The sequence below is a fragment of the Mustela nivalis genome (genome assembly GCF_964662115.1).
Source record: "Mustela nivalis genome assembly, chromosome: 15".
In the NCBI taxonomy this organism is placed as follows: Eukaryota; Metazoa; Chordata; class Mammalia; order Carnivora; family Mustelidae; genus Mustela; species Mustela nivalis.
In genome coordinates this window covers 2,143,897-2,159,807 of record NC_139034.1, presented here as the reverse complement: position 1 = coordinate 2,159,807, position 15,911 = coordinate 2,143,897, and the positions used below count along the sequence as shown (strand labels likewise).

Genomic DNA, 15,911 nt, shown 5'->3' with positions numbered 1-15,911 from the left:
CTCTGCCTGCCTCTCTGCCTACTTGTGATCTCTCTCTCTCTCTCTTTCTCTCTGTGTCAAATAAATAAATGAATAAAATATTTTAAAAAAAGAATGAAAAACAAACTGGGTGGGTGTCTAGGTGGCTAAGTGGTTAAGCGTGTGAATCTTGGCTCAGGTCATGAGCTCAGGGTTATGGAGTCGAGCCCCACGTCAGGCTCCATGCTCAGCGGGGAATCTGATTGAGATTCTCTTCCTCTCCTTCTGTCTCTTCCCCCTGCATGTGTGTGCTCCTGCTCTCTCTCTCTCTCTCAAATAACTCTTGAAAAGAAAAATCGGTAAGGAAAGAAGACCCACAGAATCCCACTAAGTTTACCTGGGTGGAACCCTTACTCCAATCCCTTCTGAGTGAGGACAAGCCCCTCCACTTGGGGTTTCTTCTCATTTCCCTGATCTCTGAGTATGAATGTGCTCCAGGACCCAACCTCAGACTTCTCCTCTGTCTACACTGAGTCCTTGGTGACTGTCCCTCTTCTACCATCTATCTCCTGATGACTCCACATCTCCACCTCCAGTCCAGACCTGGATTTTGAGCTTTCTTCCACTGCCTGCTTTCCAGATCTACCTAGATGAGTTAAACCCAACATGTTCAAAACCAAGCTCTTATTCTTCTCGAGCTCTGCTGGTCTTGCAATAGCTCAAACAGGAAACTGTAGAGTCATTCTTGATTCATCTCTTTCTTTCACTGCCCACGTTTAATTCTTTGGTAGAAGCTGTGGATTCTATCTTCAAAATATATTCTAAATCTGACCAGTTCTCCACATTTCAGTTACTCCCACTGTGGTCCAAAACACCGTCTTCTATGAGTTATTGTAATAGTCTCCTATCTGGTCTTCTGGATTCCATCTTTGCTCTGTTCTAGTTTATTTTCCACTCAGCAGTTAAAGCAATCCGTTTAAGACAAAAGTCAGACCTTGTTATTTCTCTGCTCTAAGATCTCCAATGGCTCCCCACTTCACTCAATACAAAATTCAGTCTCACAAAATTTAACACTCAACTTCCTTTTCAATTCATCTCCTACCTCTTCACTCAGCTGTCTCTGCCTCCGCTCACCAGCCTCCTTAGTGTTTAACAGAGTACAGCAAGTGCGTGCCTTTCTTGGGGCGTTGCACTTGTTTCCTCTTCTTAAATGTACCCGTCTTGTTCTCTGAATCCACTCAAGGATCTGCCAATGTCTTCTTATCAGAGTAATCTCCCTTAACTGCACACACAGCCAGCACCAGCACCATCACAATCAACATAGTTTCTGTCCCTCTCTACTTTTGACTTCTTATCAACAGCTGACATATTATATATTTATTTATTTACTGTCTGTTCTCTCTCTTCTATTTGAATGCATGTGCTATAAAAATGGTATTTGTGGGTTTTTTCCTTATTTAGTCTGTGTTCAGAAGAGGATTTGATACATAATACTCAGTACATAATTGTTGAACGAATGAATGAATGAATCTATGGAAATATCAGGTTATCTCAATCATAAGAGAGATTTCTCTCAAGCATTTTCTATAGTATTGCCCTATTTCATTCTCTGCATCTCTGGGTTGATTAGTAGATAAAATCATCATGTAAAATCAGTTTGAGCAAGGTTGGATCCTTAAGCTTCTATGTCACCTAGGACTCCAAATGTCACGGTGTACCATGCACATTTGCCTCCAGCCTTCTCCCCCATATTTTGGTCATGGTTCAGCAGCTGTGGCATCGTTCAGCTTTCTTTTCCCCTCCCCTGTCTCAGTTCCAGGAGGTCCTGCTTGGCTTTGGGCCCCCTCCCTGTGGGTGATGAAGGCAATGTAGGGAGAAGCAGCAGCTTCCCTGACTCACCCCTGCTTTCTCCATTCATACTGATCCAGTAACGCATAGCCTGTGCAGTACAGGGCTGGCCAGGTCAGTCTCTGCCACCTTAGGACCTCATTTTTGTTCCCTGCGGCAGCTTGGCCATTTGCAAAATCAGAAATTGTAAAAGTACAAACAGGAGACAATAGGCCATATTTTATGGATTTTAAGATGCCCCTCCCCTCCCATTTTCTTTCACATCTCCAATGTCAGGAATTGTCTTATAGTTGGGGCTGAGCAGGTGGAAGTCCCTATAAGGTTACCACAGCTTGACCCTGTGCCATGTGGTTACTGCTCCTAGGGCACAACTGATCATCTACATCCCTTGGCATGCCAAGCCACAGGCCTTTTGAGGACCATTTAAAGAAAGAAAATAAACTGGTTATTATATGAAAATCTCAGATAAGGAAAAAAAAAGAAAAAAGAAAAAGAGAAACCCTACCAGCATCAAACCAAGCAGAATGGATGACCTCAGAATACTTTTATAAGAAGTGTAGCATGCAAAACAATCTTGAGAAAGGAGAACAAAGCTGGAGGTATCAGTTTCTTGGATTTCAAGATATACTACAAAGTTATAGTAATCAAAACAGTAGGGTACTGGGAGAAAATATACGCATAAATCAACGGAAACAGGATAGAGAGCCCAGAAATAAATCCACAATTATATGGTCAATTAATCTTTGACAAAGGAGGCAAGTATATGTAACAGAAGAAAGGCTTCTCAAAAACAGTGTTGGGAAAACTGGAGAGCCATTTGCAAAAGAATGAAACTAGACCACATTCTTTTACCATACACGTAAAGAAACTCAAAATGGATCAAAGATCTAAATGTGAAGTGTGAGGTGTGCCTGTCTTGCTCAGCCTTTACAGCATGTGACTCTTATTCTTGAGGCTGTGAGTTTAGGTCCCACATTCAGTGTAAAGCTTACTTAAAAAAAAAATTAAATGAATAAATGAGAGCCCTGAAACCATAAAACTCCTAAAAGACAATAAGCAGTAATCACTTGGAGATTGGTTTTAGCAACATTATTTGTGGGTATGTCTGCTTAGGCAAGGGAAACAAGAACAAAAATAAATTATTAAGACTACAACAAAATAAAAAGCTTTTGCACAGTAAGGGAAACCCGCAACAAAACCAAAAGGGAACCTACAGAATGGGAGAATACAGTGGTGAATGATAAATAAAATAAAGAATTAATAACCAAAATATGTAAAGAACACACACACACACACACACACACACACCAAACCCCCAAAAAACCCAAACCCCAACATATAATCCAATTGAAAAATGGGCAGAGGACTTAATAGACATTTTTCCAAAAAATACATACAGACACCCAATAGACATGTGAAAAGATGCTCAATATCACTCATCATCAGGAAAATAAAATCAAAACCACAGGGAGATCTATCACCTTATACTTGTCAGAATGGCTAGTATTAAAAAGACAAGAAAGAACAAGTGTTGGCCAGGATGTGGAGAAAAAGGAACCTCTGTACATTTTTAGTGGGAATGTAAATTGGTGCAACAACTGTGGAAAACAGTATGGAGGTTCCTCAAAAAATTAAAAATAGATTTACCATATGCTTTAGTAATTCTAGTACTTGATATTTACCCAAAGGAAATAAAAACACTTGATTCAAAAAGATATATGCCCTCCTAGGTTTTCTGCAGCACTATTTATAATAGCCAGTATATGGAAGCAGTTCAGGTGTTTATCAGTAGATGAATGGGTAAAGATATGGTGTATATAGATATATAATGGAATATTATCCAGCTATAAAAAAGAACGAGATCTTGCTATTTGTGACAATATGGCTGGATCTAGAAGGTATTAGGTTAAGAGAAATAAGTCAGACCGAGAAAGGCAAATACCATATGATTTCACTTCCATTTTTTTTTCTTTTGAAGATTTTATTTATTTATTTGAAAGAGAGAGAGATCACAAGTAGGCAGAGAGACAGGCAGAGAGGCAGGTGAAGCAGGGTCCCCACCGAGCAGAGAGCCCGACTCGGGGCTCGATTCCAGGAACATGGTATCATGACCTGAGCCAAAGGCAGAGGCTTTAACCCACTAAGCCACCCAGGGGCCCCTGTAATTTCACGTCTATATGGAATATAAAAAAAGAAACAAGTGAACAGACAAAAAAAAAACAAAACAAAACAAAAATAGACTCTTAAATACAAAGAACAAACTGGTGGTTATGGGAGGGAAGGTGGATGGGGGATGGGTGAAATAGGTGAAGGGGATTAAGAGGTACAAATTTCCCGTTATTAAATAAATAAAATAATTTCCTGTTCTCATCTGGAGATGAAAAGTACAGCATTGGGAATACAGCCAATGATATTATAATAAGTTTATATGGTGACGTGATGATATACTTACTGTGGTGATCACTGAGTAATGTATAGAATTGTCAAATTACTATGTTGTACAACTGAAACTAATTTAACATTGGATGTCAGCTATATGTCTAATAATAATTTTTTAAGTGCAGCATGACAAAAGCTCTGGGTGGCTCAGAGGAACATATTGTGAGAAAAATCTGGGCACTGAAATCTCTCAGTTAGAAAGTAAATAAAAGTAGTGAGATTCTTAATGTGAGGTTTGGAAAAACGTTAACCAAAAATTTTAACTTTTATTTTATGTATGCATTAAGGCCATATGTAATAAAAATCTGTCTAAATACTTACCAAAGAGCTTTTTGAATACATTTAAATTAAAATATTAATGAAAACATTGTATCATAGTTTGAATGGTAGCATTTTTTGTTTCTTATTAAACTATACCAGGAAAGGAGGCCAAGACTCAATGAAATATGGCTATTATCCCCAGTTTCACAAGAGCATGAACCTCTCTGGCTTAACAAAGCCTAAGGAATCTACTACAGAAATGGGTTGTTCTTACTACCCTGGAGCCTTTTGTGCAGACTATGAACCAAAAGCTCAATATTAATTATAATTAATCTTAAAATTAATTATATTACAAAGTTGTATTATTTGGAAGATGTGTTTAAATGACTCAAAGTTAAAAGATCTCAGTATAATGCTGGTTCTATAATTATCGTCCCAGAAAACATTACTTGTAAAACTTAAGGATGTAGAACCATAATCATAGCATCGAGTAGGAGGTTGCCAAGCAGATGGGAAAGTTTTTTGGTTTTTGTTTTCCAGTTGTTTTCTTCCCTTTCCTCCCCTCCTTTCACAAGGAGAATCAGCCACCTGTTTTTAAAGGCTGAAGTATTTTTACTGTTCTTGGTCGGAAACATTTGTTTAAACAAAGTAGCACTTGGTTGCTAAACCCTTGATTGTAAATGGACATAGCCATCTCATTTTTGTTGGGCCAGGGTTTGGATAACAATTTGATTTCCCAGTCTGTTTCTTTTGTGACCATATAATCCTCTCCCAGTGTTGCATGCTCTGTGAGCTACAAGCACTTGAGAGCTCATAAGCACAAAGACTCTAAGGTTTCTTTGGGATTAGCACCATACAAATGCAGATTTGGCACAATGGAAGACTGATTCCATCCTTGTAACTGTTACTGCTCTACTTCCTGCTTCCTCTGGGTAGCAAAGCTAGCCACTGTTTTTAAAATACTTACTTTAGCTGCTGACTTTTTCATTGGCTGCCTGGAGAAGAGAAGGAGTTCTTGCCTATGTATTTCAGTGTTTTGATCCCTTTCAATTATTTTTTAAAATATATGTCATTAAATTTTACAGGAGTATTACAGAATTCCTAATTGCAGAATTTGAACTTGAGCTACGCAATCTTACTTTTCGTCTTTAATCTATGTGTCAATGACCTTTTTAAGTCTGATTACCTGTATGAACTCTCTTCAGAATCTTTCCCTGGTTAACACAGTCTAGAGAAGTGCTGGAAACCAGTTCTTTTCTGTGACACAATTCTTCCAACGGAGTTGAAATGCTTTGCAAACAATTTCACGTATATCAGCCAATTCATATACAAAGCAATGTCATGTGAATCCTTTCCTTTTTATATATCATCTTTCAGTGATGATCAGGAATTCATGCTGGTACAGAGACTCTGGTTTGGGAGGAGGAAACAGGGGCTTGCGAGGGGAGGGCGAGAGCAGAAGCTGCTCACCTGCTGTTAGAACGACCTTACCTGGTGGTACCAACATCTTCACCCTTTATGCATCTGCATCCTTTATGCATGAAATAGCAATATGCCTTTCCCTTTCGTGTAATCCTTATTTAGTTAATACCCAGTAGGATTTGCAAGCCCTTCACATCTCTGTGGATTTATTTTATTTCAGAGTGCAAGTGACTTTATGGCCCAATTACCATCATTGTGACTTATTGCATTATTGTGGGAGGGAGAGAGGAGCAAGAAACGCCTGATCACGTGTATCGTCATCAATGGAATGAGTGCCACGCACTCCTGGCCAAGGCAGAGGGATGGATGAAACCTTTCTGATCTATTGTTTATCAGAACACTGAAGCCTGGGTGATTGTGCCATACTTTAACAGACAAGTGTGTCAAATGTATGGGTGAAGATGTTGCAGTGGTGGTGTTAGAGTAATTAATATTTGGAAGGTAATGAATATTTTGATTTTAAAGATGTCAAAGGTCAAAGACGGAAGGAATGACTAAGATCGGATGTTGACCCCCTCAAATTACAGGGGTATTGAAGCGAGACTGAGTCACCACCTGACCCCAGGAATGAACCAGCGAGGAGGGCTCCTTATTAGAGCAAGGCTCCCGGAAGCCAGATAGCCCTTGTGCTAGCAAGAGCTCAAGGGACAGCCGGCTGTGGAGCACCGAAGCAGCAGCAGCCACAGCAGCCACGGGAACCGTGACCCTCAGGCCTGGCGCCTACCTGGAATTTCCGCAGCGCCTGCTTCAGAAACACCGGGGCTGACAGATCCCCACCGCCACCGACGCCGACTGCGGAAGGGGACCGAGAGCGCGGGCTTCACGCGACGTGAGCCGGCTGGGGCGGCGGGAAGACCGGCTGCGTCCCCCCTAACCCCCGACACCCACTGGGTTCCTCCCTTCCTCCTGCGGGGCCGCGCGGGGCCTGCGGGTGGCCGTCCGGGGCCACACGTCACGCAGGCGAGGAAGCCACCGGCCACCCTCCCCCCTGCGGCCACCGCCGCCGCAGCTGCTCTCCTCGCCCCGCTCCGCCGAGGTGTGTGGGGCGTGCCCCGCGCGGGCCCCGCCCCGGCCTGCTCCCCATTGGCCGGGGGGCGGGCCGGAGGTGCGAGGAGGCGGTCCGTCTCTGGCGGCTTGCGCCCGGGAAGGTCGGCCAGGGAGCGCGGGGTGCGGCGGTAGGGCGCGCGGGGTCGCAGCGGGCGCGGAGGAGACGCAGCGGAGGCGGTAGCGGTGGCACCTGGGCCCGGCCGCAGCCCCTGCCTCCCGCCCTCGCGCCCTGCGTCCCTCCGCGGCCTGCAGCCTGCGGCGCCCGAGCTCCGAGGGCGCTTCCGAGGGCGCTGGGCCCGAGGTGGCCAAGATGGCGGGCCGGCCGGGCGTGGGGCGGCAGGCGCTGTGCTGCGGGCTGCGCTGGTTGGGGGCGGAGGGCCGCGGCGCGGGCCCGGTGCCCGGCGCGTGCGGCTGGGAGGCGCTCTGGGGGGCGGGCGCGCGGGCGGCGGTCGGGGCCATGGCCCAGGTCGGCGGGAGCGCTCGGAGGAGGGCGCCGGCGCTGCTCGAGGTGGCCCTCGCGCGCCACGGGAGCCTGCACATCTGGGACGAAGTGTTCGGCGAGTCCAGCCCGGACAGCGGCGGGAACGCTTTCTACAGCACGTCCGCCGCCTCGCGCTCCTCCTCCGCCGCCTCCTCAGACGCCCAACACGAGCGCCCCGGCCCCCCGCTGCCTCCCGACGCCCCCGAAGGGCATGAGTCCGACGAGGACGAGGCCAGCGCGGGTTGGAGTGCCACGCTGCGGGACCGCCCGCCCCCGCGCTTCGTGGACACTGGCGGTAAGGCGAGGCCCGCGGGGGCGGGGGCGGCCTGGGGAGGCGTGAGCGTGGGGCTGGGAGAACTCCAGACGCTCCGGGGGCCGGCTGCTTGAGGGCGGCTTTTCGGTCAGCACACAGATGGGGCCCTGGCAGCGGGGATTTGAAGTGCGAGAATCAATCTGGTTGCGTGGTGGTGGTTGGTGGGGGCCGCTCCGACTTCCCCGCGGATGGAGAGGATGAGGCGGAGGCCCAGGTGGCACCCTGCCGCTGGCAAGGACCCAAGGGGGGGGCCTTCCCTCCCTTGCTGGGAGTGTCCAACACAGTCACACCTGTGGGGTTGTTGTTAGGGGTGCGTTTGAGTTAGGTTCCTAAAGCCCGATGCAGCTTGTGTGTGTGTGTGTGTGTGTCTGTGTGTCTGTGTCTGTGTGTGTTTGTTGCGGGTGGGGGGTACGTAAATCGTTTTGTGTGGATGGCCCCAGAGCAGCGTTACCCAGGTGCCAGGGGTGGGGCAGCCAACCTTTGGAGGGAGGCCTAGTGCGAGCCGGGACGTCTTCACTGGCTCGTGTTTTCTCCAGTGAATCTGACCAACTTTGTCCATCCCTTTCAGGATCACTTGCTGAGAGCAGAGAAGAGTGAGAGGACCAGTTATCAGCGTTAAGCTGTCTTCTCTCGCTCCAGAAGGCACTTGTGTGTTCTGCTTACCGACACGGTCATGGTCAAGCCCCTGATATCTGGAGGTTGCAGGCCTGCTGGTGGTTGTGGCTGCTTGAAATCCTCCTTTACTGCCTACTTTTTGGGAAGGTAATTCTGACACGTCTCTGCTTAGCCTGCAGAAGCTCTGCGGCCTCTGCCCTCTGGGAGAGGTGGAGACCAGCCAGCAGTCCCACCTGTCCCCTGATGCTTTCTGTTCCTTGCTCGACAGCCTACTGTGGCAGGCCCTTGTTTCTGCACACCATTTTCTTGTGTTGAAGAGTGTGCAACCAGTGTTGTGGAGGACCAGGGAGTGGCCATACTGGACCCAATGCCACTCTCCCTGTGGCTCTCCAAGATTGTTGTTCAACCATAAGAGGGCAGGCCAAAGGGAACCCTGGCTGGTGCCTGGGCTAGGATCTGGACCTTGTGCCACAGCCTGCTGGTAGGCTGATTGGGTTGGCTGGACTCTCTCAGCAGGGAGTGGTCTGCAGACCTCCCACAGACAGGCTGCAGTGTGGACACCCTGAGCTACAGCTGGGCTCTAGGGTCCGAGTCAACTGTGCTGTGTTTTGGAATGGGTGAATTTAACATATTCTCATTTAGGCTTCAGTTCAGAGTTTGGGAATTTTGAAAGTCACATCACCCTGCATAATCCTTTTAAAGCCCATACATTTCCAGGAATGTCATAAGGGTTTCCAGCCCCAGATGGCTGTTTTCCATTCAATTAGCTCTTTAAGAATTGTACATACCCAGAGCTCTGGTTTGGCAGACTTGATGCTGTGAGTGCTGTGATCCAGTTTTTGATCTTGGAACATGAGAGACATGTCCTCTTGTTTCCCTCCCTCTCTGGGGAAAATAGGGGAATCGTGTTAGCTTAAGCCTGGTTATGACTAAGAGCCCATGAGTGTTGGTCTGAGAAGGATGAGCGCACCTAAATACATTTTCAAGCAATATTATGTTTCTCAGTAACCTATACTTGGGAGAAATTCTGCATCAGAGCAATTTAGTCTAGCCACTGTGGCACTTAAATGGTCATGAAGTTCAGGATCATTTGTCATTTGGCATCAGGTTCAAATTCTGCTTCCTTTGGATGTGCACTGAGCTCACATCTGGACCTGAGAATCACAGGCAGGCAGGTGCTTTAACCAAAGACATTTAGTGGTTATTGGATGGTATTTATACCCAATTTTGTTTTCTGGTTTTTTGTGGAAGCTTGCTTTTAAAATCCAGCCCTAATGAAGAATTTCCTTTTCTTCTTGAAACAGTCTTTCCCTGTGGGAAATTCGGGGTGGTGGCGGAAGGGTGAGGTGGATGGTTTATTAAGCATGAGTTCAGATGGCCTGGAACAATGGGATATGATTTATGGGGCCTGGAAATAGATGCCGGGCAGAGAAAACCCTTGTGCCCCGCGGTGGGGGGAGGAGAGGTGGACGGGTTTGGTAAGAGTGAGAGCTGCACCCTGGCCAGTCTGAGAGCAGAGAGGCTCAGGCTCTGAGGTTTATTAAAGTGTCAAATATAACCCCACTTTAGGAAGGCAGCTTGGGCCTGTCTTCCATCTTTGTTCCCTGGTTCACTGATAGACGTCAGCGGGCCGGTGGGGTAGGAAAGGGTGGCAAACAGGATGGTGGCATTTGGATCTGTGATCAACCCTCGAATAGGAAAATCCGTAGCAGAAATGGCTGTTGCTGCTAGAAGCAGATGAGGAAAGCAAAGGACTTAGGGAACAGGTTTCATGCCTGCCTTCTGCTGCAAAAGTGTGTGTGTGTGTGTGTGTGTGTGTGTGTGTGTGTGTAGATAAGTGAATGTGTATGTGTGCATAGGTGTCTTACACATAAATATGTATTGCTTGTGCTGGTTTGGGCTGGTTGGGGATTTTGGTTTTGGTTTTAAATTAGAGAACACAGGTGCTGTCTAGGAGTCCCGCTGATGCCCTAGAGTCCCTGCGCCGGAGAGAGGCATCGGCACTGGGCACCCCTGAGCTTGGATCTGCATCTGGAGTGCAGTAGGGAGGCACCTGGTGCCCAGCCCAGGGGAGGAGGGCAGGGAGGCAGAGGTGTTTCTGTGGTTCAGGTTGAGACTAGTCCACGAACAGCTCTTCTAGTCTTCCAGTCTTCCCAGATTCTTCCTTCTGTTCTGTCCACACATTTAGCTTCCTGGATCAGGCGCTCCAGAAGTGCAGCCAGCAGATAGGAGTGGAGGTACCCTCTCCCTCTCCCCCTTCCCTCTCCTCCCTGGCTTCTGGTTGTGCCTGGAGATATGGGCCCCCTTGAGGTGATTTAAATACAAAGACCATGCTTGCCCTGCTGCCTCTTAAACCCTGTCTGAAGGGAGGGTCAGCTTGGAAGCTGGAGATGCGTGCTGGGACCCCAGGGTCCAGAACCTTCTCCTGATCAGACTTACAGCTCTCCCTCTAAAATAACCCCTTCAAGCTGTCAGCCTCACCTGCCCACTGTGTAAATAACTGACACAGCAGCACAGCAGGCGGGCTCACTCCTTAGAAGCAGCAGGAAATTCAGGACGCGCTGGTTTCCGGGCTTCTGCCCTTCTCATTTCCCATTCTGAGCAGTCTTGTGACTCGTTTCCTCTGAGGAGGCAAAGGAACAGGCAGATTCCCAGATGCTCAGGGGCCCCTCTGTGTTTGGCTTTGTCGGTGGTTCCTTTGCCGTGGCTGGCTGCATTCTGAGCTGTTTGCTTTTTCTCTTAGAGGCTGGACATCCTAAGAGTTTTTTTTTTTTTTTTTTCTGTGTACCGTGTCAGCAACCCTCGGTAATCATTCAGGAGGGAGGTGTGACCTTGAGAAGCTGAAGACGACCGTAGGCCTTAGGAAATTAACACGGTTAAATGTTTTATCTTAGGGTTTGTTGTTGGTTTACTCGGCTTAAAGTCTTTTTTGACTGAGAAGTAAGAGGAGAAACATCTTAAAGCTAGAGTTAAATGTATATGCTTGTAATGGGTTTGTGAGCTGAGGTACCTGAGCCCTCATCATTGGTGTCCACGGTGAGCCACTGCTCCTAGCTTTAGCTCTGTATGGTATTCCGTGGCTCTGGGAGGAGCTGGGCGTCTGGACAAGCGACAGGGTACGCCTTATGCAGTGCTCCCTAATAGTCAGCCACGTGCCCCTACCACACAGAATTCAGAGAAGGGAGCTTCCTGGAGGGAGGTGGTGTTCAGGCTGTGGGCATGACGGTGACCACAACCAGCGGGCCCCGGTCGGTCATAGTGTTCCGTTTCATAATCACGCCAAACCTTTGCGAGTACTCCGAGAGAGCTGCGATTACCTCCACTTCACAGAGAAACATGGTTTCATCTGAGGCGATGAGATTACCTGGGGAAGTGGTAGCCTTCTCTCGAGGGAGACTTGATTAATCAGGGAAGGTCGTGCCTTTTTAGTTTTTTTTTTTCTTTACAGCATCTGAAAACTTTTGCTGTCAGAAATACTTTTGTATTTTTACAGGGAATTGCTTTACAGGGTCTTTTTCTCAGGGCGTACGCAGTTCAGTGAGATCTAATGCATGTATGGATTTGGATTTGTGTAACCAATCTGCACAGTCGGATAAGAGACAGGAAATCTGCAATGTTCTCTCTTTATTTAATCTGTCTCAGCCACTGTGATGAGCGTCGATAGAGCGCTTCTGCAGGCAGCAGGGCTCTGAATCCATGGGGAATCTGGGAGTTGTGTGGGGTCTGGTACTCAGTTTTATTTTATTTATTTAAAGATTTTATTTATTTTATTTGACAGATAGAGATCACAAGTAGGCAGAGAGGCAGGCAGAGAGAGGGACGAGGAAGCAGACTCCCTGCTGAGCAGAGAGCCCGATGCGGGGCTCGATCCCAGGACCCTGAGATCATGACCTGAGCCGAAAGCAGAGGCTTTAACCCACTGAACCACCCAGGCGCCCCTGGTACTCAGTTTTAGAGTTGAAAACTCACCTTTATTTTTTAGAAGTGTGATTGTGTATTTTTTCTTATTAATAAGTAATATATGTACATTTTAGGGAAAAATGATAAAATTTTAAGAAATCCCATAACCCCTCATGACCTTAGCTAATCATAGTTAATCATATTGAGTATATTCTTCATATATCTGAGGTGTCAGCTTGTTGGGTGACCTGCTCTATAATTGTAATTAATATATTGTAGTCGTTTTCCATTTACATTTTTAAATGTCGATTTTAATGAGTCCGCGGTATCACACAGTTTCCTCTGGGTCCGTGTTGTTGCTGCCTCCCTCTTGTGTTTGTTCTGCTGTGATAAATATTCTTGAAACCTAAGTCTGTGTGCACATCTGTAGCACAATCCTTAGCAGAAAATGACCGAAGCAGAATTGAATCAAGGACCCACTGTAAGGTTTTTGGTGTCTGTGGTGAAATAGGTCTCCATAAACATATCTACAATGCTCCTGCCAGCTGTGCACCAAAATCCTTAGAAAGTCATGCTCGGAGGACCTGCTCCAGTGTGTGATTCCTGCCCGCTGGGGCTCTTGGAGGACCTTTGCCTTTGGTAAAGCTTGCTGAGGTGTAATACACACACACAGCACATGAGTCCTAGCATGCGGCACGCTGTGTGTAACTACTACCCAGATGAGGATCAGGAACATTCTGAGCACACCAGAGGTTCGCTCCTGCTCCTTCCCAGTCAGTCACTCCCTGCCCCCTGCTTCTCTTCCATCACCAGCGATCAAGTTTGCCTGTTACCTTGCTCTGGTGGTTTGGTTCCTCAGGACATCTGTGGATTCCTTCTTGTTGTCGCGTATGTGGCATCTTAAATTTCGTTATCGTCTGTTGTCTTCCATCACGTAGGTACTGTAGTCGGTTATCCGTTCTCCTGTTAATGGTCTTTTACATGGCATCCAGTTTGGGGCTTCCGAGGATAAGCTGCTTTAGACATTCTTGTGGTTTTGATGGACAGATACATTTCCCTTGATCATGTAAACCTAGGAAAAGGTTTTCCAGGTCCTAGATTAGATGCGGGTCTCCCCTGTCGACCTCGTGGACTGGGTGATGTTTTGCTGAGGCCTGTCTTGTGCATGGCCAGATGTTGGCCACCTCCAATTTGGCCTCTCCCCATCAAATGCCCAGTGGCACCCTTTCCTTCAATTACATCAACCAAACGTTTCTCCAGGCATTGCCATATGTCCCCTGGGGAGCCAAATCACCTGCAGCTGAGAAGAACTGCTTAATTTTTTTTTAATTTATTTTAAATTTATTTTTTGAAAACATTTTATGTATTTATTTGAGAGGGAGGGGAGAAGCAGAGGGAGAGGGAGAAGCCAACTCCCTGTTGAGTAGGGATCCCGGTGCAGGCCTGGATCCCAGGACCTTAGGATCATGACCTGAGCCGAAGGAAGATGCTTCACAGACTGAATCCCCTGGTGCTCTGAGAACCCCTGCTTCAGTACATGCTGCCACACTGTGTTCCAGTTCATCCAGCTGCCAGCGATGTGCGGGACATGCCATGTGTTAATTCAGCAACATACTGAACCCTGCTGGGATAAAATGATGAGTGAGACCTGTCTCCTGGGGTCCAGCAGGAGAGACAAAGTAAAGACAAGGAGAAAGAGCCTCTGGGAAGCAATGGGATCAACGTTAACAGGGATTTATATGGAATTCTGGGGAGGGTCACCTGGTCCAGCGGGGTTGGGGAGGAGGTGGCCCCTCGGATGGAGGTGGCCCCCTGAGCTGCTTCTGGAAGCAGAGATAATGATTACTCAGGTGAAGAGGAAGGAACAGGGCATCTTCAACTCGGGCAAAGGCCAGGAGGAGAAGGTATGCCACTCTGCCCAGGGGCGAACCCACCCTTTTCCTACCCTGAGCATCCCGACCCGAGGCCTTATATACGAAAATGTCCTGAAACGCGACATGATGTCCTTGTTACCACAGCACAAGTAACTGTAGCTGGGATCCAAGGTCCCATGTTCAGGTGCAGATACAGATGTTTCCGGCGTTTCCTGGCGCCCACAGGGAGGGGAATGTGGTCGGCTCGGTGAGATCTATGAACTTAGGATGGAATCTCTGGAGAAGCCCTGAGCTCTGCCCTCGAAAGAAGGAAGAGGGAAAGGGAAAAACTCAACTTCTGTTGGCGGAAAGAGGCACGGTGTTGTCTCGGGGTGGGAGGGATGTCGTACTAAAAGGATAACAGGCTCTGAAAACACCCTGTAATGTGACGATGATGTTCCGCCCCGACAGGCACGTGATGCAGAGAGCCCCTCTCCCCTTTTTGAGTTTCAGAAAAAACTTATTACAAAAGTAGGAACCCCGGGCAATAGTTAGCTGTGTGTTTAATAAGCCACTTTACTAAAAAGTTTAGAACTGCAAATCTTGACACTCTCACTGCGACAGACTCACTCCTTGGCCAGGATATTGGAAACTTCATCTGCTTCCATTTCCAGCTTCTAGGATCGTGGACACCCCCACCCCATCCCCATTTCTTCTGTGGAAGAGGAGTGATCTTTTACAAATATAGGCAAATCTGATGATTCCCTGCTTAATCCTTCATGTAGCTTCTGGCTGAAACCAAATGGAATTCCAGAGTCCTTCGCAAGGCCTCCAATGCCGACAGCTGCTCCGCAGCCTTCCTTTCCAGTGTCCCCTTAGTCCCCTGTCCTGCTGTCTGCACATAATCTATTCATTTCCGCCTTCATGCCTATGGGGCCCATACCTGGAATGTTCTTCATGGCAGGCTCTGCTTGTTAGTTTGATCTTGATTCAGGTGTCACTGCCTTACCCCATCCCTCTTTGCTGCCACATTTGCTAATATGTTTCCTTTGTGGGATGAGATGCTGGATGTCTTGGTCACAGTTAGGACACGGTGAGTCCTCTATGTTTGTTGAATAAAGGAACTAACAGAAGACCAGATGAACACACAGCTAGATTGTTAAAAATGAGGATGGAATCAGCACCAATGGAGAAATGTCTAAACGTTTTCTATATCCCAAATAGTGGAAGAGAGGTTGGACCACTCTTGAGGGAACGGATTCCCTACTAGGAAGGCAGCGAAGCAAGTCTGGGATGTGTTTTATAGGTTTTCTGTCCTGCATAGAAACTGAACTTGGCCTCAGAGGAACTCTACAATCTTGGGCTTCTGCGGCCTCCCCACTTCCTAAGAGCTAGAGACCCCCAGACAGGAGCCTATTAGAAATCTGAAGGGAAGCCAGCCTCTTGTACCCTTTTATCTGTTTAACAAGTGCTTGTGTGTCCTGTACTATGTGCATATAGTGTTCTAAGAACTTCGTTTTTTTTAAAGATTTTATTTATATATTTGAGAGAGAGAGAGAGAGGGCAGGAAGTGAAGAGGGAGGGAGAGGGACATGGAGACTCCTCGCTGAGCAAGGAGCCTGACACGGCCCTCTCCCAGGACCATGAGATCATGACCTAAGCTGAAGTCAGATGCTTACCCACTGAGCCACCCATGTGCCTCTAAACACTTTGT

The 15,911-nt window shown here is 47.3% G+C and overlaps 1 pseudogene across 1 annotated transcript in view; it reads left to right on the top strand.

Moving 5' to 3' along the window:
* LOC309848917 (piggyBac transposable element-derived protein 5 pseudogene) overlaps positions 1–15,911 on the top strand; it is an 81,109-nt pseudogene that overhangs the window by 43,113 nt on the left and 22,085 nt on the right. Inside the window, exon 2 of the transcript in view lies at positions 7,587–7,811. The product of the transcript in view is annotated as a piggyBac transposable element-derived protein 5 pseudogene (transcript). The remainder of the gene's footprint in view (positions 1–7,586; positions 7,812–15,911) is intronic.